Consider the following 10,557-nt stretch of genomic DNA (forward strand, 5'->3'; position numbering starts at 1 on the left):
AGGGAAGGGCGGGTGCTTTTGGCTGGGTGGGTGGGGGTGCCAGACAGTCTGGTGACTGGCGGCCACCATGGAGCTGATTCTGCTTTCTATTGTAGGGTGTTTGGGGTGGATATATCGTTGCCGGGGATTGGTTCAAATGTTGATCTTGGCCATTTTTGTGACCTTTCTTCACCATTGAGGGTATTTCTGTTATTTTCCACGTGAAACGAGACAGTAAGGCTCTGAGGGACTGCGTGCCGTGTTAGGACAGCTGACGGCCCTTGACTGCCTTGGTGTTTTGTGGATAAGGGAAAGGGGAAGTTTTCCCCAGCCACTCATGTTACGAGCTTGCAAGTTACCTAATTTTCCTGCAGCTGTATTAGGCTGTCCATCTGTAAGCAAGTCTCCTTGTAGATCTGTATAATCACTGTTTCCTTCAGGACCTGTGATGGAAAAATCTAGTACTGGCCAGCCGATAGGCCTGTAATGAGAAGAGAGTGGACCCGGAATTAGCTGTCCAGACCTGCCAGATGAGTAAGTGCAACCTTATGTTATGTGGGGCCACAAATGCTGGGAGGAGGGTAGCATCTATCCCATCAGCTGTAACATTATTTAACATGGTGTTGAAATGTCTTCCCTGAGTCTCTAAGATCGGAACTTCCAACAATGTCAGGATCACTCCCTGAGTGCTGCTCAGACACTGTTTATAATGTCTTTAACTAGTCAGTGGCATCTTTTTCCAGTTCACCGTGAGTGCCATTATTACAGACGTACTGAATTTATTAGAATGTCACATTTCCAAAAAGCCTGATCTTGCCATTTTCACATCAGAGCTCTGATCTGTCTTTTTATCCTTTTGGAAAACACTTGTAATACCAGGCAGAAGCAGGCTGGACTGGATGGGATTGTGAAAAACAAACTTCAGGAATCCAGAGACTGTGGGAGTGCTGGTTTTTTTTTTTCAGGTAGGGGAACATGGATTTGAATGTAATTTAAAGCCAGCTCTCTTTAGGAAAGGGGAGAAAGATGAGGCCTGTACACCAAGTGAGTGGCAGAGAATGATAGTCTGCCAGTCTATCCCCTCTATAAGTGGGTGGGCATTTACTTTGCAGGGCTCCTGGAGGTGTAGGCTAACAATTCAAGTACTAAGCGGGTCAGGACTTCATTAAATATTTACCTTTCCACAGTTTGTCGGGATTTTTTTTTTTTTTTTTTTTGCTTTGCTTTGCTTTGCAGGTGTTGCTGAGACAATACATCGTGTTTCATTAAAAATAAATTTTATTGTCTGAGTCTGACTCTTTCTTACTGTCATCTTTGAGCCTCAATTTCCACATTTGCAAAATGGGAATCAAACCTTGCTCTCAGGGATATCTCTTGTATGGTTTTTGTAAAGCACTCAGCACACAGCAGGTACAGAGGGAATTAGTACACCATTTCCAGAATATGGGAACAGAACATTGTGGCTTCATTTAGCTCGTCTCCCTACATGTCCAGACCCCCATTTCAACCAAACGTTTGTTTCCTTTCACAGGGCCAGCAAACTTCCTCAGATATTACTGGCCTTCTTGGAAACCAGCCTCATTAATCCTGCTATGATGCCAAGAGGTAGCCCAGCAACTCACACTTTGCCTTGCTCTGAGCAACTTTCTTTTCTGGCCATCTCTGACGCCTTATGCCGAAGCTGATGTGGCTCAGCACCAAGTTCAGGCACCAAGAAGGTGCTTGTTAACTGGCAGTGCCGAAAAGGTCTCTCTTTCATTGTCTGTGTAAAGTTACTTCTTTCCTGGGCAGTGGTTAATTTGTTGAAAATGTGTGGAAGAGTTTTCACAGTTGGGGTGGGGGGAAAGCGCTAAATAGAAATGTGAACTCTTCCAAGGTGCATTCAGAGACACTTCTAACCTCTAGTTTCATAGAAACCTCGGGCTCCTCTGTTGCTCTATTAGCATTGGTTTTATCCAGAAGGAGGCATCACAGAACCTGAATTTCATTCACCAAGGTTTAAAAGAAAATGCACATTTCCTTGTGATTGGAAACTAAAGTGTGTAGTCTTTAGAGGGCATGTTTAAAGACTTTTTGTTTATCCCTGTAATTGGTGAAATTACTTTAAAGCTGTGAAAGATGGGGATGGTGATAGTTTCCTACTCAGTGAAAACCTGAAGCCTGAGATACTTAGAAAAACCTGTCCTAGGCCCATGTTCCTTCACCAAGTGACATGATGATGATCAAAACTGGCTTATTTCCTAGTCAAAACAGTTGTGAAACTTAAGAATAACCGTGAGGTCTTCTTGCCCTTCCATACACACTTGTTCCCACTGCCCATCAAAGTCATCTTAGCTGACTTCATTGGAGGCAGGGGTCAAGAAAACCTAAATGGATGGTTTAGTCAGTAAATCTTCTGTGTATGGGCACTTAAAAATAAGTCACAAGGTTGAGGATTCCACAAAGGTGACTCTCAAATTGGTGACAGTCTCACAAATCAGGGCTTTCATGGAAAGAGAAGGTAATCTTTTTCTGAATTTGAGATGGAATCTGGGTTTCTGGTTCCTTTCCAGGAATTCATTCCTAGGCCAGCCATGTCACTTAGGCTCATGAGACAGTACCTCAGTGAATGTCTACTCACTCGTGGGAATGTTAATGTTCCATAAATTCTTGGTGTGAGGTATTCCTTTGGATACACACCACAAGTGGGATTGCTGGACTAGACGGTCATTCTGTTTTTAACTTTTTGAGGGAGTTTCATACTGTTTTCCATAGTAGCTGTACCAATTTAGTCTTGAACTAAATGAGTTTCGTGAGCAGTTCTCAGCCACTTTTGATTGTCGGTTCTTTTCAGGAGAAGTACTGGAGAGATTAGGGGCTCAAAGGGGAAAGCACGCCCCTGATCAGGAAAGATGGAATGACTGACTACATACGGACCTTCGTTGGGGTTCCTAAAGCCTAGAGGTGGGGAAGGGGCCGGGAAGAGTGACCCTCTATAGAGCTGCTCTCAGAGCACAAGGAGAAAGCTGGACAGGAGGACATAGGCCCTCAGTGTGAAAGGTGCATTGGACTTTCTGTGGTCAAAAGTGTCTGCTACCTATTTCTCAGTCCCTGGTACTGCCTGGGATCATTGTAGCATGGGGACTGAAGATAATAGTGCACATCGCTGAGTGTGACATGAGAGTGGATTACTTTGTGGCAAAGGTGAGACTTTGATGATGAAGGCTTTACCCTATGTTACAGCATTCCTCAGAATTTTGGAGTTCACTGTTAGGGATATTCTTGTGTTCCTGCTTCAGTCTATGCACTGCCATAGGCTGTCAAAAGCATCTGGGGAAAGGTGAGCTTTCCCCCTCCTATACTGTGGCCTAGAGCAGTAGTCTGAGAGAGTCTCCCGGGAGGTGCCCACTGATGGTGACTACACTTGGTTGAGTAGACCACTCAACTCTTCTGTTGGGACTACCATAAAGAGGCACATGAAAGTGAGCTGCTGTTGCTGGTGTGTTCTAGTGATCTAGCAGCCAGACACTTCTTCCTTCAACACTCACACACCTCAGGTGCCTTGGTAAACTCCTAAAGGAGGCGCATATTGGCAACGGCAGCATGTGGGGCATGGGAAATGTTGAGTCAGGGGCAGAAGTTGGCGGTAGCCTGATGTCAGAATTCTGTGCCTTTGTGCAGAGCGAGGGCACATTGGGATTCCCGAGGAGTCCCAACTCTGTAGGAATGTGGTTGGAACTTTCCACGTTCACTTTCTGCACTCTTCCACTGAGCACACTCTGCACATTGTGTGGAAGAAAGAGGTCCGATGGGTCTTGTCAATGAACTGTCCATGAATCCGGGGCCATTTGCTTCTTTCTGCGCATATGCCGATGAGCCTGGATGTCCAGGAACCTCCGGAGTCAGGTGCCCCAGCTGGAGCATGAAGCCCTTGTATTCCTCTTGCTGGAGAGGGCTACACCCCCAGGCTGTGGCTCTCTCTCCCCTCTGTGTGTCTGCTAGAAAGCCTTTCTAGCAGAAAGGCTGGCTGCTGGTGGCTTCTCTTCCATTTGGGTCTTCCTGTTGATGGGGGTGACATTGCCTCAAGGGGCCTTCTCTGCATTCTGAAGGAAGAAAGTGGTGTTGGTACAACAGTGGAGGGACAGTTCAGCATTGTTTGTGGTGGTGTGCTACTGGAGTCGGGGAGAGGAAAGGGGAGCTCAACGTGGGGAGGGAAAAGGTCCCATGGTTTCCCCATTTCAGGCTTTTGCTTTCTCTTGATTAGGGAAATTTGGGCCCAGCAGGGCTATGAGGAGGAGGCTCTGAGAGTATAAGGAAAGACTGACAGTGGGGAGGACAACGGTCTCTGGTGTGACGACTGTGGTGGGCATTGTGGGTTCAGGGCTCTTTTCCTGTCTCCTTTCTCCATTCTTGTGGCCTTCCTTTGGGTTAGCACAGCTGAGGGACAGAAGATAATAATGGACCCTGATGGGTATACTATAAGAAAATACGGGTTTCTTGTAAACTAGGACATTTACTACGGGAACAGGATTATTGTCCATTTTCCCAAGTGAATTGTGATTTTGTCTGCAAGTGAAGGCTTGGCTGTCTCTTCCTTGTTCTGTGTGGCCTAGACCCGTGGAAAACAGCTGTTGTGGAAGGGGAGCTCTCTGTCCTGCTGTACTGTTGCACAGTATGTAATCTAAGGGAGTTCTGAGAAGGAACTGCTGTTGCTTACACTATTGATTGTTTTTCTGCAGCGATATTTTCTGCCCTTTTCCTGTAGCTTTATGGGCTCTTGGTCACTGCTTTTGCTGCCAGGTCCCTGACGGAACACTCTTGGTTTCTCAGATTACCAAGAGGCTTATTTAACTTACAGAAAAGATTTGCATACATTGCAGAGAGTCAGAGATGGCAACCCATTTCCTGGAGAATCCCAGGGACAGAGGAGCCTGGTGGGCTGCTGTCTACGGGGTTGCACAGAGTCAGACACGACTGAAGTGATTTAGTAGCAGCAGAGTCAGACAAAGAACTGACCCGTATTCCACCGTTTTTTAGGAAAGGCAAGAAAGAATGTCTTGTCCCTTTTCAGCATGAGCAGTTTAATTTTCCTTATTTTAGTTTCCCTTACAATGTGCTCCCCGTGAGATACCCCTGGGTATCTTCACCCTCCCTCCAAGTGCTGATTCCAAAGTCCTAGCCATAGTCAGACCTGTGCAGAGAACTTCCTCAAGAGGAACTTGTGGAAAGAGCTCCTGAAGGACAAGTAAAAAGTATGAGCGACTGCTTATCCTCTAGGAGCTTTTTACCCATACATATGTCCTCAGGGGGAATTCTCTGTGATCAATAGGATCACTCAGGATGAGGATTAAAACCACAAACCTTGTTTAGAGATGGTTTAAATCGCTCTGCTGATGTCAGCAGTCTGCTTGCAAGTGGAGCTGAACTTCATCTCTCACCATCCCTTTCTCAAGGGCTCTGAAGGAGCAGAGATTTGATCTCCAATTGGCAGAGGGCCGATTTCTGTGTCTTGTGGTGCACAGGACCTGCTCGAATATTTGGTAGGAGGCAAGGACTCAGATCCTGCAGAGTTTTAGTTATGGAATTGTAGTGTGCAGCTCTGTCCAAAAGAGTGGACAGAATGAGCAAAATAGGTGCATTCCTGTACAATGTGAATGGTCTCTTCATCCGTCTGGACTTGAATTTGCCCTCCCAGTCCACTATGCTGACTCCAGCACACACACAAAATGGGTTACTGAGCGTCGCCAGCCAGGCCACCTCACAGTTTAGATTTGGGTTGGCTTTCTGAGCTTCCTTCGCCTCTCCTTATTCATGTGCAAGCCTACTGTCCTACTTCTCATCAGCTTTGGAAAGGAACAGCAGTGGGATCACTTCAGTGAATCCTAAGGAGATTCACTGGTTTACTCAGCCTCTCCCAATCAGTCAGACAGAGCACCTTCCAGAATGCTGAAAGGCCTGTTGTAGATTTTCCTCTAGTAGATTGTCAGAGTACTGAGCTACAGGATATAGGATATAGTTAAAGCTAGGAACCAAGCACCTGGGCATCTCCTCCGGACCCCAGAACTGATGTGTACTGGAAAGGCTAAGAGGGTAGGTCTTATTCCGTCATGTTTTTATTACCAGATAACAATAAATTACGAAGGTGGAATGAAACTTCAGAGTGGATGGGTGTGTTTATGATATAGATTATGGAGATGCTTTATGGATGTAAACTATCTCCAGACTCATTAGATTGTATACCTTAAATGTGTACTATATTTTTGTATGTCAGTCATTCCTCATACCTCAATGAAGGGGTTTAAAAACATAATAAAAAAGACTCTTCCATGATCACAAATGAATGCCCACCCCCAAGTGTTTTTAGACTTTAGAACTGAGAGGGAAGACTGTTTCTCCTTGGGGAAATGGGTAATGCCATTTACAGCTTCTGTATTCTGGTTTTGCCTTGGTTTTTCTATGGATACATAGTATTTGCATTAGTGGTGTATAAGGTTAACCTTTAGTCCGTAGGGTTTTGAATTTCATAGAATCACAGCAGTTCTACAGAAGTCGTCAACTTCATGTGGAGGACTTCGGCTCAAGGAGTGACCCTGTGACATCAGCGAGTGGTCATTTGACCAGAAATTGACTTTGGGTATTGTGCCTTTGGGAATGGCTTGGACTTTGGGTTGTTTTCATTTTCTGTAACATATGCTTTTGTGCTTACTCAAGAAATATTTAAAAATTGTGTACCCATGGGGGCATGTCAACATGTGTGTGTGCTGTATTTGTATTCCACAGGGTGGAAGGCCCTGTCTCAGGCTCATTGGTCTCTCTAGCAGGCCTCTTTTTCTCTCAAACCTTCCCACAGCCTTCTATTTTCTGTGTCACCGAGTTTCCTGGCGAAGCTACTTGGTTTGGTATACTTTTCATCTTATCCTATTTGAGCCAGTAATACTTTTGCTATAGTTTGGGACTAGACCCACAAGAATGAGTGAGAGCCTGCAAAGGTTCACTAGTAACCTTTACTGAAGAGAATGTAAAAAGACATACTGTTGGGACTTCCCCAGCAGTCCACTGGTTAAGACTCCGTGCTTCGAATATAGAGGGGAGGGGTTCAATCCCTGGTGGGCGAACTAAGATCCCACATGCTTCATTGCATGGCCAAAAAAAAAAAGAGAGAGAGAAAGACATACTGCTGAGTTTCCCTGAGCTAGCCTCATTTCTGTGTCTTTAAAATGTATTTGTTGCTTAAGTTTCTTGTATTTTGTTAAATACTTGTGTTCTGCCAATAAAATCCATTTGCTTCAGAAGATCTCACTTGTATGTGTTTCTTACTCACAATGAACACCAGCATGATCAAGGAAGCTTCGGCTCTCTCATGGGCATTGTCACCTGAACCAGGGCGGAGCATTAAGCTCTGAAGGCTGATGTGTTAAGAACAGGAGTGGGTGGCAAAGGGATGGGGTCTCCAGGCCATGCTAAAAGTTCCCCTCTTTGTTAAGCTCGCCCCTTTGTTCAGGGAAGTATTCCCCTTAATGTTAGTCAGTCATTCATGTCCGACTCTGTTCGACCGCATGGACTGTAGCCCGCCAGTCTCCTCTGTCCATGGGATTTTCCAGGCAAGAATACTGGAGTGGGTTGCCATTCCCTTCCCCAGGGGATCTGCCTGACCCAGGGATCGAACCCTGCTCTCCTGCATTACAGGCAGATTCTTTATCATCCAAGCCACCTGGGAAGCCCAATCCCCTAAAGGTAGCAGGTGATCTAACACCTCCCTATGAGAAGTGATACTTTTAGCCACTTCATGAAGGCCATGAATGCATATTTGGGGATCGTGGAGAAATCTTCGGATATTCCCAAGGGCAAGGAGAGGTAGGGTGACCAGCATGGTTTCAGAGAAGATTAGTTGAGAAGTCGGTAGGACCAAACTAGAAGCAGCAAGCACACAATTAATTCCTGCTGAAGCCTGCATTAGAATCTCGGTCCCTTGTGCCTGAGACATCTTTTATTATGCCACACCATTAGGTCTTATAAAGATTTTGTAATAGCAGAATTAAATTAGCTAAGTGGGTAGAGTTTTTTGGCATTGTTTATTCTTTAAACATATGGATACACTTTCCAGTTCTAACTGGAATTAGAAATGCAATTAACTAAAATTGCAGGTCTTACGTATAACTTACCAAGTTTAAACATTTCAGCAGGGACTTCCCCGGTGGTCCAGTGGCTGAGACTCCATGCTTCCAATGCAGGGGGCCCATGTTCGATCCTTGGCTCGGAAAATAGATTCCACATGCCACAAATAAGATCCAGCGCAGCCAAATTAATAAATATGAAAAAAAAAAAAACATTTTCCCAGCAAATAGCCCTACTGTGGTCAGTTACACCCCCCCCCCCATCCCCACAGGAAAGGAGAGTAAGACTGGCAGTGTGTTCTGCCTGTAGTTCTTCAGGGTGGCTGGGTGTCATAAAGATCTTGGGCTGAAGGTGGCAGCAATTCTGTTCTTGCCGTTCAGTCTAGAGGGCCTCAAGCTTCAGTGTCTCATTTCCTGCCCCAGAGGTTCATCAGGATGCAAAGCTCAGATCACTTCTCTTTTTCTCTAATTGCAGCTGGAACTTTGTATCCCTTAATTATCCTCTCCTGCTACAGAACGAGTGTCACAAAAGACTGTACGCCATCTCCCATTGGCCCTATTTCAGGTCAGTGGGTATGATTTTACCTGAGGCATTTGCATTTAGACTGCCAAACACCATGAAATCCCACTACCATTCTGATCTTAATTGACACACCAAGCCTCACCTGCGGTTTCCATGGAGGCGGGCCCAGGGCCGGGGTGGGCAGGGCTGAGAGCCCTACTGGCGCCTGCGCAGGCCCTGCGCTCAAGAGCAGATGGTTGCAAGTGCGCAGGCGCAATGTGGAGGCGGAGCTAGGACTGAAGGGGCGGGAGAAGAGGGCTGCGGATGGGCGGGGCTAATGGCCATAAGGAGGCGGGATCAGAAACGAGGGGCAGGGCCTAGGTTTCCCCAGGCGGGCAGTGGGTGAAGGGCAGGGGCCAGGGCCCAGGACTCTGCATCTTACAGGATGGGGGCGAGGCCCTCTGCACTTGGAGCAGAGGAGTCAGCCAGGTGCCCACCCTCCCTGCTGAGCCCGCCACTCACTTGGCCTTCTGAGTTCCTTGGCTTGCATGAGGTTCTGTGAACACATTTCCCTGCTTATTCATGCATCTCTCAGACAGATTATTGGCACCTACGCTGCAGATGTTGCCTGCATCATTAATGGGAAAGCCCCAAACACTAGCCAGCATAATCCAGAGCTGCATGTTCAAAGAGTGCACCGTGACCAGGGAATGTAAGCAAGGTTGAAAGCTAAGAAATCTCTTAATTTTCTATATTAAAAGACTGAAAGAAAATAATCATCTGGTCATCTGCATCAGCTTTGAAAAGATAACAATGAAGGGGTATCTGATGTTACCAGAGGCATTTGCTTTTAGTCTATTACCAATACCAGAAAATCAAATTAACACTCAGATCATTAAGTTACTTTCTCTGACATCATCATCACATATATGCACATAATTCACTGTTTACTTAGGGCAATGGCACTCCAATTTCTTTCACAAATCATGTGTTTTTATGAGACAGTGCTACAGGTCAGCTTCCCTGGATACCCACAATAGCTCAACCCGAAGGGGATGTGACTCTTGTTCCAAATGAAAATATGTAATTAACTCACCTGTTTGGAGTTGGGATTTTAGTTGAACTCTTACTTAATATATTGCATATATATAGGAACATTTAAGGGAATCTTAGTTTTTCGGATTTTATAAGTTTACTTTTAAAAAAAAATAGGTTTGGTATTCATGAAGGTTTTCCTCACTGACTGCTTTATTGCCCCTCCCAACTCTGTTCTTCCTCTTGTCTTCTTCCCCTTTGTAAATGAAAGTTATTTTCTTCATATTGCTTAGGCCAAGCACCTTGGCATCCTCCTTGACTCCTCTGTTTCTTTCATGTCCCACACTAACTCCATCAGCAAATCCTCAGATCTGCCTTCAACATATAAGCAAAGGGCTGCACATCCAGGAACAGGAGGAATTGCCGTGGCCTTTTTTTCAGTCAATTTACCACAGTCTGTATGTGGAAATATGAGCCAATACCTAGAAGCAGACTCCCACAAGCAGAATATGGACTCATAAAAAGCCATGAGCCAATATATAGAAACAAAGTCAGTATGGAAGGCATGTGCTTACTCAAGGTGTATGAATCCCTTCTAATCCCCTAGGGTGGACACAATCAAAAATGGGTGTAAAGGAAACATCTGCGGAATTGCAAGGGGTTAGAATTTCAGCTCAGTGTGCTCTCTCCATATCCTAAGAGGAGTAGAAAATAAATGGAATCTCCTTTCTACCTCCAGGAGGGTAGAGGAGAAAATAAGCATATAGCCCACAACTTGAATGTTGTGCAAAGTTGAGATGCAGGATTAGAGTTTGAGACCACTGTTTGGGATCAGTACAACTTTGTGACTGAAGGAAGAAATTTTCACAATTGAGGTATTGGGAAATCATTCTGGCTTATATGTGATTTAGCTTGAACTTTATGCTAACTAGAACAGCCTGTCTTATG

General features: G+C 45.3%; 1 long non-coding RNA gene across 1 annotated transcript; it reads right to left on the reverse strand.

Moving 5' to 3' along the window:
- Nucleotides 1–1,205: 1,205 nt before the first annotated feature.
- Nucleotides 1,206–9,151, reverse strand: LOC132344270 (uncharacterized). The gene is made up of 3 exons (XR_009493472.1): nucleotides 8,738–9,151; nucleotides 8,121–8,206; nucleotides 1,206–4,061 (listed from the first exon to the last, which is right to left on the reverse strand). It is a non-coding gene; the product is annotated as an uncharacterized lncRNA (long non-coding RNA).
- Nucleotides 9,152–10,557: the final 1,406 nt, after the last annotated feature.

This window comes from Bos taurus, chromosome X (genome assembly GCF_002263795.3).
Source record: "Bos taurus isolate L1 Dominette 01449 registration number 42190680 breed Hereford chromosome X, ARS-UCD2.0, whole genome shotgun sequence".
In the NCBI taxonomy this organism is placed as follows: domain Eukaryota; kingdom Metazoa; phylum Chordata; class Mammalia; order Artiodactyla; family Bovidae; genus Bos; species Bos taurus.